The sequence below is a fragment of the Chlorocebus sabaeus genome, chromosome 12, assembly GCF_047675955.1.
Source record: "Chlorocebus sabaeus isolate Y175 chromosome 12, mChlSab1.0.hap1, whole genome shotgun sequence".
In the NCBI taxonomy this organism is placed as follows: domain Eukaryota; kingdom Metazoa; phylum Chordata; class Mammalia; order Primates; family Cercopithecidae; genus Chlorocebus; species Chlorocebus sabaeus.
The window spans coordinates 6,046,930-6,070,772 of record NC_132915.1 but is presented as its reverse complement, the minus strand read 5'-3'; the positions used below and the strand labels follow the sequence as shown (position 1 = coordinate 6,070,772).

Below are 23,843 nucleotides of genomic sequence, written 5' to 3'. Positions count from 1 at the left end.
ACATAGCAATAAAAACTATTCAAAAGGAAATAGAGAAAAAGGACTTTAAGAAACTAAACTGTAGAACACCTTCAAGTAGTCAATAATATGTGTAATTTCAGTCGAGAGAAGACATAGCAATAAAAACTATTCAAAAGGAAATAGAGAAAAAGGACTTCAAGAAACTAAACTGTAGAACACCTTCAAGTAGCCAATAATATGTATAATTTCAGTCCCAGAAGGACTGAAAAAAGGAGGGACAGAAAAAATATTACAAGAGAAAAATGGCCAAAATGTTTTCAAATTTGATATAAACTATAAATCTCTTATCCAAGAAACTCAATAAAGCCCACCAATAAAAAATATTAAGAACTCCACAAAGATACATAGTAATCAAAGTACTGAACCCTAGTGATACAGGCATGGAGGGATGGGACACAGCTTATGAGAGATTAGCAAAGTGAAGGATGCTGCCAGACTTCTCATCACAGGCACTGGAATCTGGGAGGATATGGAAAAAATATTTTAAATATTAAAAGAGGAGATACTGTTAATTCTGAATTCTGTACCTAGTGTAAATAACTTTCCAAAATGAAGGTGACATAAAGATATATCCAAGCAAAAAAACTGTAAGAATGTATCACCAGCAGACCTGCTCTACAGGAGATAAAACAGGAACTCCTCAGGCAGATGATACCAGATAGAAATATTGATCTGTAATAAGGCATGAAGAGCTCTGGAAAGTAACTGTGTAGGAAGATGTATAAGACCCCTCCATTAAAAAATCTTGAAATGATAATTGAATTTTGTACAAAAATAACAACAGTGTTCTGTGTAGTTTGTAACTTATGTATAAGTGAAATGCAGGACAACAATAGCAAAAGGTCAGGAAAGGAAAAATGAAAGCATGTTACTGGAAGGTTCTTACCACACATGAAATAAGATAATAACACATGAAAGCAGGCTGCAATAACTTACAGTTGTAAAGCAACCACTAAAATAACAGAACAAAAAGTTCTGTTATCATCATATAAGCCAACAAAGAAGCTGAGATGGAGTAACAACAAGAAGAAACCAAAAGAGGGCATCGAAGAGGAAAGGGGAGCAAAGAACAGGTGGATTGAGTAAAAGATGAATAACAAGATGACGGGTGTAACCTAACATTTCAAAAATCTTGTTAAATCTTCTAAGCATCCCAATTAAAAGGTAGAGATTGTCAGCTTTGATGAAAAAAATCAAGACGCAAGTACATGCTGCCTGTAAGAAAGACATTTTAAATATAAAGATACAAACACATTAAAAGATTGAAAAAGATTTATCATGAATCAAATGAAAGCTAGAGTGGCTATATTCATGTCAGATAATGTAGACATCAGATAAAAGAATATTATCAGGGTGAAGAATGTTATTTTACAGGGAGAACAGGGTTGGTTTCTCAGGAGAACATAATAATTCTAAGAATAACAAGCTTCCACACAAATGAAACAAACACTGATAGAACTCAAAAGAGGAATGGAAAATTCCACAATTATAACTGGGGATTACAATACTCACTCTCAATAACTGGTAGAACAAGTAGAAAAAAATCAGTGTAGATAAAGCAGACTTAAACAAACCAAACTATCGAACAACTTGATTTGATTTGATTGACGTTATAAATCAGTCCACCTGACAATCACATAATATAAACTCCTTTCAAGCAAACAGAAGATGGAACATATTCTGCACCAGAAAGCAAGGCTCAAAGTATTTGGAGTGATTTAGGTCGTATGAAGTATGCTCTCGGACCACACTGGAAATAAATTAGAAGCTAATAATAAAAACTTTTCTGGAAAAACATCAAGTATTAGAATGATAAATTACACATGTATGCATATTGCAAGGGCTAAAGAAGATTTCAAAAGAGAAATTAGAATACATTTTCAGCTAAGTGAGAGTGAAAACAGTATTTCAAAATGTGTGAGATTCTGATAAGGCAATATTTCTAGGTAAAATTATGGGATTAAATGTATTATTAGAAAAGAGGACAGTTTTAGATCAATTAACTACCCCAGTTTCTGCCTTAATAATTAGAAAAAGAAGAGCAAATTAAACACAAAATAAAACAGTTTTGGAAATACTAAGGATCAGAGTGAAAATCAATGAAAGAAAAAAATAGAGAAAAATCCATGAAACCAAATATTTATAAACCTCCAGCAGGCTCATCATCCAAACAAAAAAGAGATAAATTCCTAATATCAGGTATAAAAGAAATTATATCAGCACAGATTTTGTAAAAATTAAAAATGGAGTAAGGGAATACTGTGTACAATGTTACCCAATACATTTTATAATTGAGATGAAATGACAAATTTTTTGAAAGATACAAATTGCTATAGCTCACTCAAGAAGAATTAGATAATTGAGTAACTCTATATTTATTAAAATAATTGAATTTTAATTAAATGCTCAGCCCACAAAGAAAACTCTAACCCCAAATTACTTCTTTGAGGTTTTCTGTTCAAACCTCTAAGGAAGAAAAATTACCAATTCTACATAAACTCTTTCAGAAAATTGAAGAGCAGGAACCAGTTACCAACTTAGCAAAGCTAGACTAAGATTTTATTTTAAAAAAACTGTAAACAAATATTCTCTTTGAATTTAGATGTAAAAGTTCTTTACAAAATGTTAGCAAATCAGTTCCAATAATACATAAAAATTATATTGTACTGGCCGGGCGCGGTGGCTCACGCCTGTAATCCCAGTACTTTGGGAGGCCGAGGCAGGCAGATCACAAGGTCAGGAGATTGAGACCATCCTGGCTAGCACGTGAAACCCTGTCTCTAATAAAAATACAAAAAATTAGCCGGGCGTGGTGGTGGGCGCCTGTAATCCCAGCTACTTGGGAGGCAGAGGCAGGAGAATCGCTTGAACCCGGGAGGCAGGGGTTGCAGTGAGCCAAGATCACGCCACTGCACTCCAGCCTGGGTGACAAAGCGAGACTCAGTCTCAAAAAAAAATTATATTGTACCATGGGCAAATATAATGTATCTCAGAATGGTTGGTTGGTTGAACATCCTCAAATCAGTCAATGTATTGCACCATATTAATAAATGAAAAAAGAAAATCATATGATCATGTCAATAGATGCAGTAACACATTTGATGAAGTCATATATTACATCTAGAACATTTAGAAGGGAGCCTCCTCATCCTGATAAAAGCCATCTGTGAAAAATCCTACAGTTAATATCATTATTAGTAGCGAAAGACTTAATGCTTTCTCCTTTGTCTTATCAGGAACAAGACAGGATATTTGCTCTCAGCACGCTTACTTAACAATGTACTGGAAATCCTAGCCAGACAAGAAGCTGAAACAGAACACATCCAAAATAGAAAAAAAAAAAAAAAAAAAGCAAAACTACACATAGACGAAATGAACATCTACTTAGAAAATTCAATATAAAACACAAAAAAGCTATTAGAAGTAATAAATGAGTTTAGCAAGGTTGCAGGATACATGAACAATATACAAAAACCAACTGCATTTCTTTATACTAGCAACAAATAACCAGAAATCGGAATTTTAAAAGCAATGCCATTTAAAATAGCATCAAAATATATTAAACTCTTAGGAATAAACCTGACAAAAGATGTGCATGACCTGTACACTGAAAACTGTGGAATACTGAGAAAAATTAAAGAAAACCCAAATAAATGGAGAGATATACTGTGTTCATGCATTAGAAACCAATATTTAAAACATATGTGTTCCCCAAATTGATTGATAGTTTCAACACAATCCTAGTCAAAATTCTAGCTTGACAAGCTGATTCTGAAATTCATAAGAAAATGCAAATGATCTAGAAGAGCCAAAATAACTGAAAAAGGAACAAATTTGAAGAATTAACTCTACCTGATTTCAACAATAAAACTATAATATATATGAAATTCAGAACTGTATATACATATATAAAAATATATTGTGTATATCTGTCTCTATCTATTTCTATACATTTGCTGATATATATTGCAGGATCCTCTATTCTGTTACTTTAATATATACAGTATTTCCAACAAACTGCAAAAGCTGTCAACAAATGGTGCTAGAACCTCAGATAACCACACGCAAAAAAAATCAACTTTGGTCTATACTTCTTAGCATATATAAGAGTTAATTCAAAATAGGTCATAGAACTAAATGTAAACCTGAAATTATGAAGTGCCTAAAAGTAAACAAAAAGAAAATCTTGCTGATCTTGGATAAGGCAAACAATTCTTGGATACAACACCAAAGCACAATGCATAAAATTTTTAAAAATTGATGAAATTTTGGGGCCAGGCATGGGGACTCATGCCTGTAATCCCCACACTTTGGTAGGCAGAAGCAGCTGGATCACGAGGTCAAGAGATTGAGATCATCCTGGCCAACATGGTGAAACCCTGTTTCTACTAAAAATACAAAAATTAGCTGGGCGTGCTGGTGCACACCTGTAGTCCCAGCTACTCGGGAGGCTGAGGCAGGAGAATCGCTTGAAACCGGGAGGCGGAGGTTGCAGTGAGCCAAGATCGCGCCACTGCACTCCAGCCTGGTGACACAGTGAGACTCTGTCTTAAAAAAAAAAAAAAAAGATAAAATTTAAAACTTCTATTCTTTGAAATTTACTCAGAGAAGGAAATAGAAGCCAGATTTGGGAAAAATATTTGCAAATCAAATATGACAAAAAAACTTGTATCCAGAATGTATGAAGAATTTTAAAAACTCAATAATAAGAAAATAAACAACCCAAATTTTACTTTGCTTTTTTTTTTTGAGATGGAGTCTCGCTCTGCCACCCAGGCTGGTGCGCAATGGCACGATCTTGGCTCACTGTAATGTCTGCTTCTCAGGTTCAAGTGATTCTCCCCCCTCAGTCTCCTCAAGTAGCTGGGATTACAGGCACCCGCCATCATGCCCGGCTAATTTTGTATTTTTGTAGACAGAGTTTCACCATGTTGGCCAGTCTGGTCTTGAACTCCTGACCTCAGGTGGTCCACCTACCTTGGCCTCCCAAAGTGGTGAAATTACAGGTGTGAGCCACTGCTCCTGGCCTCAACCTAAATTTTAAAAATGGACAGAGTATTTGAACAGGTCCCTCAACGAAGAAGATACACATGGCAAATAAGCACACCAATGGATGCTCAACACCACTAGCAGTAAGGGAATTCAATTACTACTTACTGGAGGCTAAGAGACCAGTTAGGGGGTAATGGAAGAAATTGTGGATTAAAATTATGTATGATAGAAGCTGTTAGGATGGAGAGGAGAGGATATGAGGAATAGAATTGCAAAAACTTCACACTTGGTTGGAAGTGGAAGTTGAGATACAAGAGAATGAGCAGTGATTCTCAAATTTCCAACTTGAGCAAAGGAGTGGAGGCCACTGATGGATACTGAGATTGTGAAACACAAGGTGGAGCAGGTCTAGGCGGGTATGGAGGAAGAGATGTGATCATTGAAGTATTTTCTTTGCTGTTGTGTTGTTGGAATATTTTAAGTCAAATCCCTGGCATCATGTTGTTCCATCTCTACACACTTTAACATGTATCACTAAAAGTAGGAACACTTTCTCCCATAATCACATTGCTGTGATCGCTCCTGAAGATATGCTCAGTGATTCTGATGATCATCCCACACGCAGTGATTCTGCTGGCCGTCCCCCGCGCGGTGATTCTGCTGGTCATCCCGCACGGTGATTCTGATGAGCATCCCATACATAGTCCACAGTCATATATACTTGATTGTCACAAGTATGTCTCTTTTTGCGGTCTGTTTGTTGGAATCAGAATCCCAACAAGGTCCACCCCGCACACCACTCTCTCACAAAGGTCCTGTCATCCTGAGCAGTCTTCCCTGCCACTGATTTGTTGTCCTTCACAATATCCCACAATCTGCACCTCTCTTTGTGCTCCCTCATGGTGCTTCTTCACTTCTTCTATGCCCTGAATTTTCTATAATGGGAAAGGAGCGCTAAGGCCTGATCATAGGAACACTTCATGAACAGTACTGTGCGTGGCACACAATCTCTAGCCATCCCACTTGTCATGCTAAAAATCGATGACTCATTTTTGGTGATGTCAGCCTGACTCCTCGGACCCGCTGAGTAAGCAGAGTGAGAAGGGAAGGAGCCTTTGACCAGAGGAAGATGAGCACAGACAACAGGGAAGAAGAATTCAGGGAAGTGGGGAAAATTGAGGGGGCTGCACCATGGGAGCTGAAGAAAGAAGGGTCAAGTGTCACTGGGCAGCCAAGAAGACAGAGACTGAAATGGGTCAGATGGTTTTCACAATTGATGGCTGATAACTTGTATGAGAGCAGCTTTAATGGAGGGATTAAGGTGTAAGATTGCCCTGGATGGAGGTGTGAATAAGGGTGGGAAGTATAGGGCAAAGAATATCAATAACAATGTCAAGAATTTGGTTGTAAGACAAAGGAGAGAGATGGGAGACGTGAGCATAGGAAGAGGGATGTTGAAAAAAGATGTTGTGTTTATTCTGTGGTTGTTTTGATGGGAGACATATTCACGCTAGGAGGTTGAATATTTAGAAACCAGAATGAGCTATTATTAACAAGGTAGAAAGTTTCAAAAATGTTTCCAGGTGGAAGGTTTCACTGCTTTGTTCATTAATTTCACATACTTTTCTAACTCTATACTATTCTCTTTTGTTGTGAGCTGAACTGGTCTAGGAGACACAGATTTTGAAATGTGATGAAATTACTCGATAAAGTTGGTGTTAGATGAGGGTGTTAGAACACATTTTTGTCAGACTTTGATCATACGAACTGAAGATACTGTATCATCTGACTCACGGGCATCACTTGTTTTTGTCTGTATTTATTTGAACTGTGTATATATTCCAAATTTTTTTTTGATGTGGTTCCTGTATGATAATAAGAATATTGTAATGGAATTCTCCTGGGTTTCTAACCCAAAGTTTTTTTTTTTTTAGAAAAATTAATTTGGGCTTAGCAGATAAAATTAATCGTGGGCCGGGCACGGTGGCTCATGCCTGTAATCCTAGCACTTTGGGAGGCCAAGGCGGGTGGATCATGAGGTCAGGAGATCGAGACCATCCTGGCTAACATGGTATAATCCTGTCACTACTAAAAATATAAAAAATTTAGCCAGGCGTGGTGGTGGGTGCCTGTAGTCCCAGCTACTCGGGAGGCTGAGGCAGGAGAATGGCATGAACCCAGGAGTGAGCCAAGATGGCACCACTGTACTCCAGCCTGGGCTATAGAGCGAGACTGCGTCTCCAAAAAAAAAAAAAAAGAATCATGAATACTATATTACTCCATTTGTTAGACCTTTTTGAAATGATAAAGTTTTAGAAATAGAAGTTACTGATTAGGAGTTAGGAAAGCAGGGGGAGGTAGGAAGGAGAGGCAGGGGGCTATAAAAGGGCTCGGGAGGGACTCCCCCATGGTCCTGGAACCATTCAGTATTTTGACTGTGGTGGTGGATATGGGAACTCACACAGGTGATAGAATTATACAGACATTAATACACACACAGTGAAAGTAAAACTAGGAAAATCTGCCTAAGATAGGTAGGTAGATGGAATCACATAATTTTAAGGTCAAATTATCTTGTTGAAGGGGACGGTCTGGGTCCACTCCACGGAGTTCACATCAAACATGTCCACTGCATTTTCACTGCGCACTGACCATCGAAGATTTAAGAGCAGTTAACGGCCAGGATATGTAGAGTATGCATAGCATGAGCCACCAAAAAGGAATTTTTAAAGGAAGAGTTAAAATAAGTGAGATTTTTTTCTGCCTTCATCAGTATCAGCAGTGGGACACTTTTGGAAGGGCTGTCCCACCACATAAAACATTACATTTCTGCTTTTCCAGCGTTCCTTTTTTTTTTTTTTTTAAAGACAGAGTTTCCCTCTTGTTGCCCAGGCTGGAATGCAGTGGCATGATCTCGACTCACTGCAACCTCTGCTTCCCAGGTTCAAGCAATTCTCCCGCCTCAGCCTCCTGAGTAGCTGGGATTACAGGCACCTGTCACCACGCCTAGCTAATTTTTTGTATTTTTAGTAGAGATGGTTTCATCATGTTGGCCAGGCTGGTCTCAAACTCCTGATCTCAGGTGATCCGCCCACCTAGGCCTCCCAAAGTACTGGGATTACAGGCGTGAGCCACCGCACCTGGCCGGCTTTTCCCAGCATTCTTAATGTGAGCCAGTCACATTTATTGCTTGATACAATGAATTCAAAAAGGAGATGAGTTATTTCAGAAGAACCTTTTAGTTACTAATGGCTTTTTAAAAGCCATTTAAAAAACTAGATGGCTTTTTATTGAGGTCAGTAATTTCAGATTTTTAAACCCATGATATTTATGTTTTAAATTTCATCAATATAAATGGTTGAGTTTCTTTGAGAGGGGGTCTTGATACACTGCCCAGACTGGTCTCAAACTCTCGGGCTCAAGCAATCCTCCCACCTTGGCCCTCTGAGAAACTGGGACTACAGGTGTTCACCAGCACACCCAAGACTCAATATAAGATTGTATTTCCACTACATTGATATTTTTCTTTTTTTTTAAGGCTACACTATTTGAAGGATGTGTTTTAAATAGAACTCTTAATAAAGCATTGTATATTAGCAAATATTGTAACAAACTTTTAAAGTATTTGTTGAAACGGTAGTCTTGTTTTTTGTTATTTTAGGCTGGACCCTTGAATAGTGAAGGATCCCTCAGTATTTTACATTTGGAGAAAATCAGACCGATATATTTCAATAATAAAATGGCAAGTAAGAAACAACTTCTTCGTAGTAGAACCAGTTCTAAGAAACCGTTTTTCTAGCTGACCATCCAAGGTCACAGAGCCAGCACGTGGAGACGCAAGATTTCAACCCAGGAGTGTCTGGCCTTAATATCTGTCCTCTTTACCCAAAGTCCCCGATGCACTCAGGGCATATGTGGTTCTCCTGCAGCTAGCAGAGTTGTATAGATAAAAGCATTTACCTGTGGCACACTGCAGTCATTTTTCAGTGGGACTTCTCTCGGCGTGGAAGGACAGAGGCTTCTGTAACCACCGCTCACCATTTACAACGCTCATTCCTCTCCCAGCAGCACCTGGGTCTAGCAGTGCCCCAGGCTACAGCGCACAGGGAGCCTGCCCGGGCCCGTGCCACGCCCTGCTCCAATTTCTCCCACTGACGGTTCAGACTCTAGTAGATCTGGAGTGGGAAAAAGCCACAATAAACTCATTTCTTTTCTCTCTTTTTTTTTTTTTCTGGTTTATTTATAGGATAGAATATCTAGCATTGATGTCATAGGGCTACTGTAACAAAAGGCCACAGACTGGGTGGTTTAAACAACAGAAATGCGTGGTCTCACAGCTCTGGAGGCCAGAAATCCGAGATCCAGGTGTCAGAGCAGAGCTGCTTCTCCCGAGGCTGTGAGGGAGGACCGGCTCAGGCCCTGCCAGCCTCTGTGGTTGCAGCCTTCTCTGGCCTGCCCTGGCTTGCAGAAGCGTCCCCCGATCTCTGCATTCTTCACATGGTGTTCTCTGTGTGTGCCCCCACATTTTTCCTTTTTATAAGGACACAATCATGGTGGGTTGGGGCCCACCCTAACGACCTCATCTTACCTCGATCACCTGCAACGACCTGTTTCCAATTAAGGTCACATTCACAGGTGCTGGGGGTTAAGACTTTAACACCCTTTTGGGGGAAAGAATGCAACCCTGTAATAAGCTGTCTTTCGTTTTGGAGTCTAAGATGGTTTTGAGGGTTCTGGTTGACGGTTTTGTTTAGGTCTAGAAATTAAGACCTGAAACAGAGTGGGCCCCAGATTCCGGGATCCAGAAAAGAGTCGCGCCTTCCTCCAGAATCAGGAGAGGGGCCAGGGGAGACTCAGCCTTCCCTCCAGCAGGGGGCGGTGTGGGGCGAGGACGCTTCAGCCTTAATGCCCCTGCTCGCCTTCCTTTCCTGCGTTAGGTCTCAGAAACGCTTTGCTGCCTTAAAAGAATGACAGCTGTTTTCACTTGTAAAAAGCCTTGCCCTTTATGCTTAATTACCCTGCAGCATAACTGAATGCTCTAATACACTTAAGCTACAAAAATCTGGTAGGAGAAAAAAGTTAGCCTAGAAATGTGAGGGCAAATCAAAGTGGAAGCCCCAAGGCAATTGCTTTCTCCTTCCAGTGGAATGAGGTCATTTTGTAGGTACAAGCAGCAATAGATTTATTTTTAAGTATTCCTTAGGTTGAACATTAAACCACCTATTAATGCTGTGTTTATGTTCTTGCTAAATTTTCCATAACAATTCACTTTAACTTTTAAAAACCACAGCAGTCTGATTTTTGTGCAGTTCACAAACAACGAGATTAACAGATGGGAGGCATTTAACAATTTAAAGAACATTGCCGTTTTGTTTTAAAATTTATATAAATGAAGATGAGCTAGTATCACCAAAAGCAAATGGCCTGGTGAGTCCAGAGCAGGCGGTGTGGCATCAGCCTGATTCCCAAAGGGACAGGGACTCTGTCCAAGGGTCTGTGACCACCGTCCCTTCACTCGGGGGCCAGAGGACAACTCGCAGGCCACATGATAACTGTTGTAATTTAGAAGAAAAAGAGAAATCTCTGAAACTCAGGCAGAAGCACCTGTTCCTTGCACTGAGCTGTCTTCTCCTTTTATGGTAGTGACTATGAATTTAAGTGTAATACGTTGATTCATTTCTCTGTGAATGTGGAATAATTAAATTTTTTTTTTTTCTTTGAGATGGAATCTTGCTCTGTCACCCAGGCTGGAGTGCAGTAGCATGATCTCGCCTCACTGCAATCTCTGCCTCCTGGGTTCAAGCGATTCTCCTGCCTCAGCCTCCCAAGTAGCTGGGATTACAAGCATGTGGTGTCACACCTGGCTAATTTTGTATTTTTAGTAGAGACGGGGTTTCACCATGTTGGCCAGGCTGGTCTCAAATTCCTGACCTCAGGTCATCCACCTGCCTCTACCTCCCAATGTACTGGGATTACAGGCATGAGCCACCACACCTGGCCTGGAATATTAACTGGCTATGTAAGCCTCCACGTGATGCAAATGTAGAACAAATGCTCACATGCAATATATGTCCCGTAATCATTCTGTGAACACATGAATAGCACTGAGTATGCACAGGGCTTGGTTCCTTCCTGACCCTGGGTCTGGAATCCTTTAAGATAACCTTGAGTCAACAAGCCATTAGTAGAGGGTGGTATACTACAACTGACTAGGCAGAAAAATAGGCTAATCTTCTTTTGAGTTATAAATAAAAACACTTTGAAATAGTAGAAATTCTTTTAAACGAGCCATAATTATATGAAAAAATAATGGGGAAGAACTTCTTTGGTGTCCGTGGCTGTTAAAGACAACATGATTTTTACTAAAAACTAAGATAATTTTTAAAAATCCATTGAGGAATGAATATTCTTAGCCATTTACCAAGTTTGTAATCAGATGTCTTCCATAAGCTACTGTTGAAAAAGTCACCAGTGCAATTTTGTCTTTGTCAAAGTTGATTGCAGTAGCACGCTATTTGTTTATTCATATCTAGAGTCATAATTTTCTTTTTTCTTTTTTTTTTTTTTTGAGATGGAGTCTCGCTCTTGTTGCCCAGACAGGAGTCCAGTGGTGCAATCTCAGCTCACTGCTACGTCCGCCTCCTGGGTTCAAGCGATTCTCGTTACTCAGCCTCACAAGTAGCTGGGACTACAGGTGCCCGTGACCGCGACCGGCTAATATCTGTATGTTTTAGTAGAGACAGGGTTTCACCATGTTGGCCAGGCTGGTCTCGAACTCCCTACCTCAGGTGATCCACTCACCTCGGCCTCCCAAAGTGCTGGGATTACAGGCGTGGGCCATCGCTCCCGGCCCATAATTTACAATAAAGTAGCAATTCCCAAAGTGCAACAGAAGCTCTTCTAATTTCAAACATGAAAATTACTGAAGTGTTTGTTTAAGCTGGTGCCTTCGGTTGTTTTCCTTTTCCATCTTCAAAGAAGACCTGGGACTGGAGCCAGCAGCCCTGCCTGTGCCCTGCCTCCACCCTGCCCTTCCTCATGCCCAAAGACTGACAATGCCTTTGTTCCTCACCATCTGTTATGCTGAGGTATTTCTATGCATATAATACCTCGTTCTGTTGCTTTTGAATTTTTTCTACGAAAATGTCCTGGTTTTACCTTAATAATAAAAATAGTAACATGAACACCTCGAGTCTGTTGTAAGCCTCAGTTAGGATAAGGCAGTCCTAGGGAAGTGGAAGCTTTATCTAGAGAAACGTGGGCATGGGGAATGTAGTCATTGTCTGGGGCAGTGGTTCTCAAAGTGAGATCCTTGCATCAGTAGCATCTACATCAGAATGGGTTAGACACAGAAACTAGAAACTCCAGGGGAGGGCTCAGGTGTCTGCTACTTCACAAGCTCCTTAGGGGATTCCGTGCAGGCTGTAGTTTGAGAACCATTGATCTAAGAAAATGGAGATTGGTTTTGGTGTAATAATGGAGATTGGTTTTGGTGTCATATCGGCCTTGCTGGTAATTTAAGCCTTGTTTGGGGCAGTGGCTCTCCACTGTGAACGATTTTGGCCAGTGAGGGTCACGGGCAAGGTCTGGAGACGAGTTTGGTTACCACAGTTGGGCAGGTAGGCAGAGGCGCCCCAAACCGAGAAGTCAAATAATTCTCCAGCCCAAACTGTCAATAATGAGAGGACTGAGAAATCCTGATCTAGAATAACGTAGGCCCAGGATAATTGAAGCCCCATCAGCTCCTATATAGGGTAAATGAGGCTGTAGTTAGGGTGATGTAGGCCTCATCTAGTTTGACAGAGTTTTTCTTTATAGTACTTTGTGCCTTACTCTGGGCACTGGGTCTTCCTTCAAAGCTTATCTAGGGAGACCTCTCTTTAGGGAAATTCACAAGGTGAGAGGTTCCTGTCTAGTCCCAGTGCCCTCGGTGAGGCCTCTGCTTCCGGAAGCCCGGCTGCTCCAACCTCTTTCTAGGTGGCTGGGGTGGCTGCTGGACATTCACGCCACCTTGTGGCCACCGGTGCCACAGCAGGTGCATTGCCTTCTTTGTGTCTCCTCATCATAATTATTTATAAATAATGACTGATAAGAGTAACACCAACCCTTGTAGGATCCATGTGTTTATTGGGAAGTGTTTTATAGAGAGTGGTTATTTATGAAAGGACGTCACTGGTAAAGTAACTTTGAGACTTTTATAAGTAAATGACCTACTCTTGCTCCCTTTTAAAAAATATTTATAAATACAATGATAATAAAACTCATTGCATGAAAGGGTTATGTCTATTTCTAGGCAAGCACCTTATTGTGAAGGATTTAGTGAAAGGCAAAGATGATAACAAAAGTTTGAACATTGCTTATATAAATTCCTAATGTTTTATGGGACAACTTAAGTCAGAATAATAGTAACACCCAATCATTTTAAAGTATGTTTATTTCTTGCAAATATTTACTGAAAATAAGTCATATGAAAGAGCTACCATTTTAGCTATTTTTGGATTCGTGTGACATTATAATTTTTTTTTTTGAGACAGAGTTTCACTCTGTTGCCCAGGCTGGAGTGCAGTGGCGTGATCTCAGCTCACTGGAACTTCTGCCCCCTGGGTTCAAGCGATTCTTGTGCCTCAGCCTCCCGAGTAGCTGGGATTACAGGCACCTGCCACCGTGCCCAGATAATTTTTCTGTTTTTAGTGGAGCTGGGGCTTCACCATGTTGGCCAGCCTGGTCTCGAACTCCTGACCTCAAGTAATCTGCCCGCCTCGGCCTCCCAAAGTGCTGGGATTACAAGAGTGAGCCACTGTGTCCAGCTGGCATTATAATTTTTAGTAAACTTTACTGAGGTTGTATCTAAACTTTAAAATGCATCTATTTTAAATGTACACTCAGTTGAGTCTTGAGAAATACATACATCCTATGGAAGTGGGACTGTGTTGGAGACACGTGGCATTTCCATTGCCCGAAAGGGTCCTTCCCACCCCTCTGTGGTCATTCTCCCCCCACTGGCCCGAGACAATACTGATCCTGTCACCACAGATTACCTTGCCTGTTCCAGAATTTAACATGACTGGAGTCATCAGTACGTATTATGTTGTGTCTGCCTTATTTTGCTTGGAATAATGTTTCTGAGTTTCATTCATCTTGCTATGTGGCAGTAGTTTCCTTTGACTACTGAGTACTATTCTGTTGTATGGAAACACCAAAATTTTGTTTTTATTTTTACCTACTGATGGACATTTGAGCTGTTTCCAGTTATTGGCTGTTATGAGTAAAGATGCTATGAACATCTGTGTTACAAGTATTTATAGAGACATATGTTTCCACTTCTCAAGGGTAATTACTGATTAATAGAATTTCAGGTCTTACGTTTAGTATATATTTGCTTAATTACATGAGAAATGTCCAAATGACTACCAATTTATATTTCCACCAGGAATGTGTGATAGTTTCCATTAAATATATGACATCCTTGCTTTCTCATACAGAAATATATGCTTGTCAATATTTGGTGGTTTTCTGGGTGGTTTATTTTGGTAATTTTTGCTATGTTAATGGGTATGTAGTAGTATCCCATTATGATTTTAATTTGCATTTCCAGAGAACTAATGATGCTGAGAATCTTTTCATATGCTTATTGGTGTTTTTTTATCTTCTTTTGTAAAATATCTGTTCAAAAAGACGATTTTACCTAGTCTTTTACAACTAAAATTGTGTGGATAATTATAGATTTATATCACATGCAGTTGTAAGAAATATTCCTTCGAATAAACTTTCCACCCCCCCCCCCCACCTCCTTGTAAGGCCAATAACTCTTGGATTTGCCACTTGAAGGGTATTTTCTATATCTTCTAGGCCTGCTTCATTCTTTTTCATTTTTTTCCCTTTTGTCTCCTCTGTGTATTTTCAATTAGCCTGTCTTCAAGCTCACTAAATCTCTTTTTTTTTTTGAGATAGAGTCTTGCTTTGTCGACCAGACTAGAGTACAGTGGCCCAATCTCGGCTCACTGCAACCTCCGCCTTCCAGGTTCAAGCAATTCTGGTGCCTCAGCCTCCCTAGTACCTGGGATTACAGGCGCCTGTCACCACACCTGGCTAATTTTTGCATTTCTAGGAGAGATGGAGTTTCACCATGTTGGCCAGGGAGGTCTTGAACTCCTGATCTCAGGTGATCTGCTTGCCTCAGCCTCCCAAAGTGCTGGGATTACATGGGTGAGGCACCAAGCCTGGTCCCAAGCTCACTAATTCTTTCTTCTTCATGATCAATTCTGCTATTAAGAGATTCAGATGCATTCTTCAGTATGTCAGTTGCATCTTTCAACTCCAGAATTTCTGCTTGATTTCAAAAAATTATTTCAATCTCTTTGTTAAATGTGTTGATAGGATTCTGAATTGCTTCTCTGTGTTATCTTGAATTTCCTTGAGTTTCCTCAAAACAGCTATTTTGAATTCTCTGAAAGATCACATATCTCCATCTTTCTGGAATTGGCTCCTGGGGACGTATTTATTTGGTGAAGCCATGTTTTCCTGGAGAGTCTTGATGCTTGTGGATGTCTGGTAGTGTCTGCACATTGAAGAGTTAGGAAGTGTCATCTTTGCCGTTGGGCTTGTTTGTACCCATCCTTTCTGGGACAGCCTTCCAGGTATTCCAAGGGACCTGGGTGTTGTGGTCTAAGCCATATCTGTATTAGGGGGCACCCCAAGCCCGGTAACACTGTGATTCTTGCAGACTCATAGAAGCACTGCCTTGATGGTCTTGGATAAGAGCCAGAAGAATTCACTGGATTTACGTTTTGCATTTTAAACTTATCACCATTTAATTTCATGTAATATGATGCCAATTCAAGTATATTGTAAAAACTTTGTTACAATATATTTCCATTTCCTCCTCCCATATTTTGTGCTACTGCCATTCTTAGGAAAACCCCGAACTGTTTCTCCTCTGCATTCACACCAACACAACAATCTACACAGAAGAGTTCTGAGACCCCAAGTATGTGGGGCTTTCTCCTCACCAGCAAGTGAGCAGTCACCTCTGCAGCGGGCACCAGCTGGACATCCTCCAGTTCAATTCCAACTCTATCTATCTGGAGATGGCATCAGATCCCACAAACAGGGAGCCTGCAAGGCTGCCACTTCCCCACCCCCAGACACCAGTTGTAAGTCCAGGCCTCTGGAATTTCTAATCAACTGGCTTCAAGCTGGGCTTCCCACAGCCCGTCTATGGATTTGATTAATTTGCTGGAGAGGCTCACAGAACTCAGGGAAAGGCTTATGTCATTTACCAGTTTATTATGAAGGACATTTTAAAGGACGCAGATGGACAGCTAGATGAAGAGATACACACGGGATGAGGTCTGGAAGGGTCCCAAGTGCGGGAGCTTCTGTCCATGTGGAGTCAGGGAGGGCCCCCTCTCCGCACGTGAATGAGTTCTTCATTTTTAGTTACCCATCATGTGTTCAGCTCTCCAGAAGCTTCCAAACCCTGTCTTCTTGGGTCTTTATATGGGGACTTTGTTGGATAGGCCTGATTGAAGCATGGGTGACTGTGTGGAAATGTGATTGGACAAAATGGTCCTAAACCCAGTAAGGCCGGTGTGTTCAGACTCTTCTTGGCCTCTCTATAGCCTTCCTTCCTCCAGGGTATGGGACAAAACTCTCTTTGGAATGAGGGTCTCATGACCCACAGTCAGAGTCCTGCCGTGGGCAGGGGAAGGAAGGGCAGGAGAAGGTGTGTGAGAGAGATTCTGTTTGCTGTCACAAGTGCTATAAGAATTATGAACCAGGAACTGTGGATGAAAACATGTATGTGTGCGTTTCAATGACATGTCACAGCCATACTTTATTCATTCAGTTGTTTCTACATATGTTCTAAACACCATCATACTTTGTTATTATTTTTGCTTAAACAGTAAATTATTTCAAAAAAAAATTATGAAAAGCAAGACAAAAGTATTTTATTTTTACCTGTATATTTGCCTTTTCTGTCACTCTTAATTCTTTGGTGTTTGGTAATGTGTTTTGTTTGTTTTATCTAGTGATGTACATTGATTTTTGAAGGGATAAGATAAGTTGCCTGGGGAAAAATTTCACTTTCTGGATTTGTTTAATGATTGTTATGTTCTTCTTCCTCTATTGAATATTCTAGAGCTGGGAGGATATATCAGACATCTATTGTATATACAGTCATCATGAAATATTTATATACAAATGCCAGCTTTTCAAAAGCTGATGCCCATTTGTATAAGTTTATGCTAGAATTTGCTAATACATTTGTTTCAAAAAGATTTGTGAAATCAGATAGTGATCTCATTAAATCTTAGTATCAGCATGGCACATATTAGATGCTAAATAAATGCTCCTGAGGTCAGTTTTACGATGAGAAGAAACGATGGCTTGGTAGGCCCCATAAGGAATTTTGATTTCATTCCCCATCATTGACATTCCCACTGGTAGAATAGGTCCTTGGCTTTCACACCTATTTCCTTTTGGCATTCGAAATCAGAACCTCAGAAGCAAAATTAGGCTCCAGCTTTGGTTTAGAGTTTATCTTAGTAAACACAAAATATTGGTGTCAACATCTCCATAAAGGAACATGTTTTAATTGCTGTTAACATGAGAGAATAAGATGAATTCAGTTCATTCTTTGAACAAACTTTACCCAGGCGTGTGCCTTGCTAGGATCTATCCCAGACAAGGAGGGCACAATTAGTGCCATTTCTCCTGGGCACTAATAGGCTAGGGAAAAGAAAGATACTTCCAAGCAAAAGACTCCAATATAGTGAGATGAGCTTGATTTTAGAGGTATTACAAAGAACCCTGGCTTCACAAGGAAAATAAGGCTTAGCTCTGCCTGTGCCTGAGCAAGGAGGTCGCCAGAGAAGAGATGATTGGGTTGAGTTTTGAAGGTAGGGTAGGAGTTCGGTATGAAGGGAAGGTTATTCCAGGTAAAACGACCAGCATTTGTAAAAGCAAACAGCAGCTGCTTTCAACTGGGGATGATTTTTCTGGGGCACATTTGGTTAAGTCTGAAGGTGTTTTGGTTATCAAAATTGGGGGATGGGGCCGGGCGCAGTGGCTCAAGCCTGTAATCCCAGCACTTTGGGAGGCAGAGACAGGCGGATCACGAGGTCAGGAGATCGAGACCATCCTGGCTAACACGGTGAAACCCCGTCTCTACTAAAAAATACGAAAAACTAGCCGGGTGAGGTGGCGGGCACCGGTAGTCCCAGCTACTTGGGAGGCTGAGGCAGGAGAATGGTGTGAACCCGGGAGGCGGAGCTTGCAGTGAGCCGAGATCGCGCCACTCACTCCAGCCTGGGTGACAGAGCGAGACTCTGTCTCAAAAAAAAAAAACAAAAAACTGGGGGGTGGGTATGCTATTGGCACGTGGTGGGTAGAGGCCAGGTCTGCTGCTAACATCCTACAGTGCACAGTCCAGGCCCGTACAACACAGCTCTCCAGCCCCGAGCGTAAATAACGCAGAGACTGAGAGACCCTGACGGGAGGCATGAAGCACTGTGGCTTGTTCTGAAAACTGTGTTTTGTGTGGTTGAAGTGTGCGGTGGATTGGTGAGGAAGGAGAGTCCAAGGAAAACTGGAGGACCTGAGACCCAGCAAATGGACTGGGTGCTGAAGCTGCTGCTCCTCGGCTCGGATCTCACCCCGAAGGAGACAGGAGTCACCGCAGTGCTTTTGGAGAACCAACATCAGCAGCACTCACACATGGCAAGGTTACCCTGACAGTAATGCCCAGATGGATGGCAGAGCAGGGAGGCAGCTGCAGTAATTCAGGGCAGAGATGGGGAGGGTTTTAAAGAAGAACAGTGAGACTTGGTGACCCTCTGACTGCAAGAAAGATGAAGTCACAGATGGCCGCTGGGTTCCTAGCGTGACGGCTGGGTGACTGTCCCCACGCACTGAGGCCAGCAACACAGCACAGAGGAGCAGGCTTCTGGCGGAAGGTGCTGAGCTTTGGAAGGTGAAAGACATCTTGAAAATGAATAACATGTCTAAGGTCGCCGGTGTGTGGATGACACGGCCAGGAGGAAAACTCAGGGCTCTGTTGTTCTCTCTCTTGCAGTAAGTGACCAGAAACTTTGTAACAAAAGATTCACTGGGAAAATCCAGAGGAAGTTAGAGCCCAGCATTCAAACATAGCTTGCTTTCAGCTTCCTCATCCGCTTTTCGGAGTCTTGCCTGGGTGCTCCCAAAGTCTCGACAGCACTAGTGGGAATGCAGCCAAACAATAAGGCCATTTTTTCTATACCACGGTGTTTTATTCTTTGGCTACTGTAATCTGTATCATCAATTCTCTGATTTTTTTCCATGCAAAGGAGAAATAGTTAATAAGTCAATGGATAATAAAGTTGGCATTAATCCTCTGCAAAACTGCAAATGTGAGCTCACATACTCATGAGGCTTGTGCGTGGACAGGCTGTGCTGCCTCTGCGGGGCCCTCCTGCTTCTGCTCAAGGGCCAAGGAACAGTGCACCCCAGGGAGGTCTTCACCTGGCCCGGGGCCCGGGGTTTCAAGTGTGTGGATGTAGGAGCGGTAAGACCATTGAGGTCTCACTCAACTCCACTTCTTGCTCCCTGCTCTGTGCCACCTTCCAGTCTCCCACACTCCTTTGAGAACAACAGAAAATGAGAAGGTCTCAGGTGAGCTGTTTAGGAACCACCTTGCTTTACAATGGCTTTTATAAGGGATTTCAAGGTCTATACGTCCAAATGTAGACACAGAAATTGATGGGAATTAACCAGAGAAAACATAGAACTGATCAGTTGCAAGGCAAAGTTGCCACGTAGACATACACAGGTCCTCTTGGCACCAAGCTATTTGTGAGCTTAATGATAGCCAAGGCCGTGAGGGATACTATATGTTTAAAGATGTGCCTTGATGAGAAGCATGAACCTGACTGATTCCTCGTGAGAGAAAAAGAAAAGTGAAATCTGAAAAACGTCTTTGTGTAAGTCATGTAGCGACCGCCTTGCAGTGACGACCCTGAGCTCACACAGGCTGCTGTCCCTGCTGGCTCTTCAATGGAAGGGGGAGGCAGTGTGGCAGGCCAGAGCTCAGTACTGGCTTCCATAGGTGGAGGTCGATGTCTTCATGATGTTCTTGCCTCTGGCGGGGATAAAGTCTAGACCACCTGCAGGGAGAATAGATGTCCATTAAGGTAGCAATACTTGTGATCTGCAAGTGTTTTGACAGCTTACGATCGTGTTCTCTGCAAAATGTTTCCACGCTTATCGTTCATGTTCCAAATCCCTGTGTGGTGGTGTACTTTCTCTCGTGGAAATTCCATTCTCACAAATGGAAACCATTTGCCTATGGCTTCCACCCACCAGTGACTTGACTACAGACAAGTGTATTACCCATGTTTTTATTTATTTCTATGTTCTTGGTGCTGTCGTATCTGGGGCCTCTCTGGCTGGGGACAGACTGCTCCTCCCAGGGCCAGCCAATTCTTAGAGGTGATAAACATGCCTTTCACAAGCAAATTAACTGCTCCTATAGGCTCCTCCTTCAACTACCTTCTTTATGTGGCTGTTATCCTGCAGGCCAATATTCCCTCACCTGGTCACCCCAGGGCCAGGTGCCGGACTGCTTGGGGTGGTGGCTCCCATATCACATCCATCCCCCTGCTCCCTGTGATGTCACCCTAAACCCCCTCCCGCCCTCTGAGCTCCTGCCACATCCAGTTGGGCATCAGGTCGTTCTAGTTTTGCTCTTTTTAGATCAAAACTACCAGTTTTTAACATTTTTAAATATATGTCAAAGTTTCGTTTTCTCTCCCGAACCAGTTCAGCTGTCTCTTGCCCTGCTCAGCACATCTTTCACCTGAATGTTCCTCCTTCTGGAAAGCTGTCACCTCCTCCTTATACCTAAGTGAGTATCTTCTTAGTACCAAACAGAGGACTCTGGGGACATGACTTCTTCCCATGTCTCCTTTCGAAACTCCTAGCTTGCTTCTATCCAGCAAAGATTTCCTGATATCAACACAGTCCTCACTTTGATAGTAGTCTGTGACCAGAAGATTGACCATGCAAGTCAAAACTATAAAGTGATCTTAATAATCAGTGGAGAAAACCATGAGTGTTCTGCAACCTTTGAATTTTTTTGTCCCAGCATTAACAAGTCTCTTACCATTGCCTATTGTTCTCATATGAACACATGAAAACAAAACTCAGGAAAACAGATATTCATTTCGTATGTTGTAATTTAAAAGCATTAGACACATTGAGAATTAAAGTGTTTTATTTCTTTATAAAAAGGTATAATCCCAGCACTTTGGGAGGCCGAGGCAGGCAGATCACAAGGTCAGGAGGTCGAGACCATCCTGGCTAACACGGTGAAACCCCGTCTTTACTAAAAATACAAAAAAATTAGCTGGGTGTGGTGGCGGGCGCCTGTAGTCCCAGCTGCTCGGGAGGCTGAGGCAGGAGAATGGCGTGAACCCGGGAGGCGGAGCTTGCAGTGAGCCAAGATCACGCCACCGCACTCCAGCCTGGGCGACAGAGTGAGACTCCGTCTCAAAAAAAAAAAAAAGTATCAAAAGCCAGGCTTGGTGGCCCCCAGCTACCACCTCCTGACCAGCAGTGTCAGCACCCCCAGAGGCAGCGCCACAGTGCCCTTTGCCTGAGGTCTGAACGGTACTTCCGGGGCTGTCACTCTTCCTTTCTTTCCTGCACTTTTGTCTTTGTTGGCCAATCTGCTCTTCCAGTTGTTTATTTTTGTAACTTTCCAAGTGGGTTTATTACTGGGAACCTACAAAGCAAGATGACTACACGTGGTGTTGCCCCTACAGAAGCCAAACTGTGCTCGGGTAGGGGTTCTGAAGGGAGTGATGTGGTTGGTCACCGACTGCCATGTGCTCCTGGTGTTCATGTAGAGGTTGGCGGGCAGAGGCGCGAGCACCAGTGTATGCACTTTGAAGGCACAGTGAAAACTGGAGTTTGAACTGTTACTAAACTAAACTGTGGGCATTCAGGGCAGTGAAATCTCTCCAAGAACCCCCTTCACGTCCAACCAACAGCCCCCGGGCTGCAAGCGGCCCAGGACAGCTTTGAATGTGGCCCAACACAAATTTGTAAACTTTCTTAAAACATTATGAGGTTTTTTTGTAGGTTTCTTTTTTTTGCCATTTTTTTTCCTTTAGCTCATCAGCTTTTGTTAGTGTTAATGTATTTTATGTGCAGTCCAAGACAGTTCTTCTTCTTCCAATGTGGCCCAGGAAAGCCAAAAGATTGGGCACTCCTGATAACGTGTTTTGCTGGCATCACTGGGCGCTGGGAGAATTGGGATCCTGCAGAGTGAGGACTGCCCAGGGCTGTAGCATCTGCACAGTTACAGCTGAAAAGGCAGTTTCCCACAGTGGGATTTACTGTCCACTGGGGACGGTGGTGAGAAGAGTTATTCTCAGGTGCAACTAAGTCCTGGGCACATCCTGCTGTTCTGACCCAGCTTCACCTCATGCTCTCACTGGGCTACATGGACCTTGAACCCTGCCCCGTCAGCTTCTCCATTCCTCCTGACCTGTCGTGAGTCAAATCTGATGGCCTCATCCACAAAACCAATCCTTTTCTCTTTCCACTTGTCCTTCCTCATCTCAGTCCTCAGAGCCTGTGCTGCCCCTGCCTCTGCATTTCACCAATTAGTGAAAACTACCATTTCTGGATCTTTCCAGTTAGACATAAAGTTCTACAAGGTCCAGAACTACCCTAGAATCTTCATTTATAGACTCTGCCTTTGCCATGTTTCCCACTTTGCAAATCTTAATACTATAGATGGTGCGAGCATCGGCCCAGCTATTCATTCAGGGAAGCCACTCAAGAAATGGATGACAAATTCTGTTGCAGCTTCTGCTGTGGGACTAGTCCCCGACTCCTTTCCCCATTGCTGTTGCTTTAGTGAAGGCAGTCATCTCTTTTTCAGGTCTCTGGTTCTGGCATTACTTTCAGCCACTGTCCACTCTTCTGAAGCATTGCTTCTTTGACCTAAGTCTGATACGGCACATTCAGGCCTTACACGGATCGCTGTACAGACTCCCCATTAGCACAGCAGGGATCTTCAAGGAGGGTGTGAACAGCCCAGGGAATGCCCAGGATTATCTATTAAGGTGTGGAGAGGAACTCTAATTCCATTGATTGTCACCTAAACAATAAGAATTTTTTAAAAATTACTAGTGTTATATTAGTACACGATAGTATATGTGTCTAATGCATGCACATGTACAAATGAGCTACGATGTCCAAAATATGCTTACTGCTTGAGTTACCTCCAAAGTATGAGGCAAAACTAGAACTAAAATAGGCATACCTTATAGCAACTTGTTTAAATTTGCAACAATAAACATAGTAAGAATCACATCCTAAATGTGTTTTCCATGTCCTGTTTCTGAACCCCCTGAGTGCTGAGAAATGCACAGTTACAGGCATCAGTGTCATTCAAGGATGTGGCTGGGGTCCCCCAGGAGGAGTGGCAGCACTTGGGCCCTGTTCAGAGGACTCTGTACCACCATGTGACGGCGGACAACTGCAGCCACCTCATCTCGGCATGAGTGGACTTGACGGCGTGCATTGCCTTTTTTTTTTTTTTTTTTTTTTGAGACAGTCTTACTCTGTCACCCAGGCTAGAGTGCAGTGGTGTGATCTTGGCTCACTGCAATCTCTGCCTCCCGGGTTTAAGTGATTCTTGTGCCTCAGCTTCCTGAGTAGCTGGGACTACAGGCGTGCACCACAACGCCTGGCCATTTTTTTTTTTTTTTTTTTTTTTTGGTATTTTTAGTAGAGACGGGGTTTCGCCGTGTTGGCCAGGCTGGTCTCGAACTCCT

General features: G+C 42.2%; 1 long non-coding RNA gene across 1 annotated transcript; it reads left to right on the top strand.

Annotated features, from left to right (window-relative positions):
- The first annotated feature begins 6,132 nt into the window (after positions 1–6,132).
- On the top strand, positions 6,133–12,159 carry LOC140713031 (uncharacterized). The gene is made up of 3 exons (XR_012094914.1): positions 6,133–6,268; positions 8,675–8,759; positions 11,585–12,159. It is a non-coding gene; the product is annotated as an uncharacterized lncRNA (long non-coding RNA).
- The last annotated feature ends 11,684 nt before the right edge of the window (positions 12,160–23,843 follow it).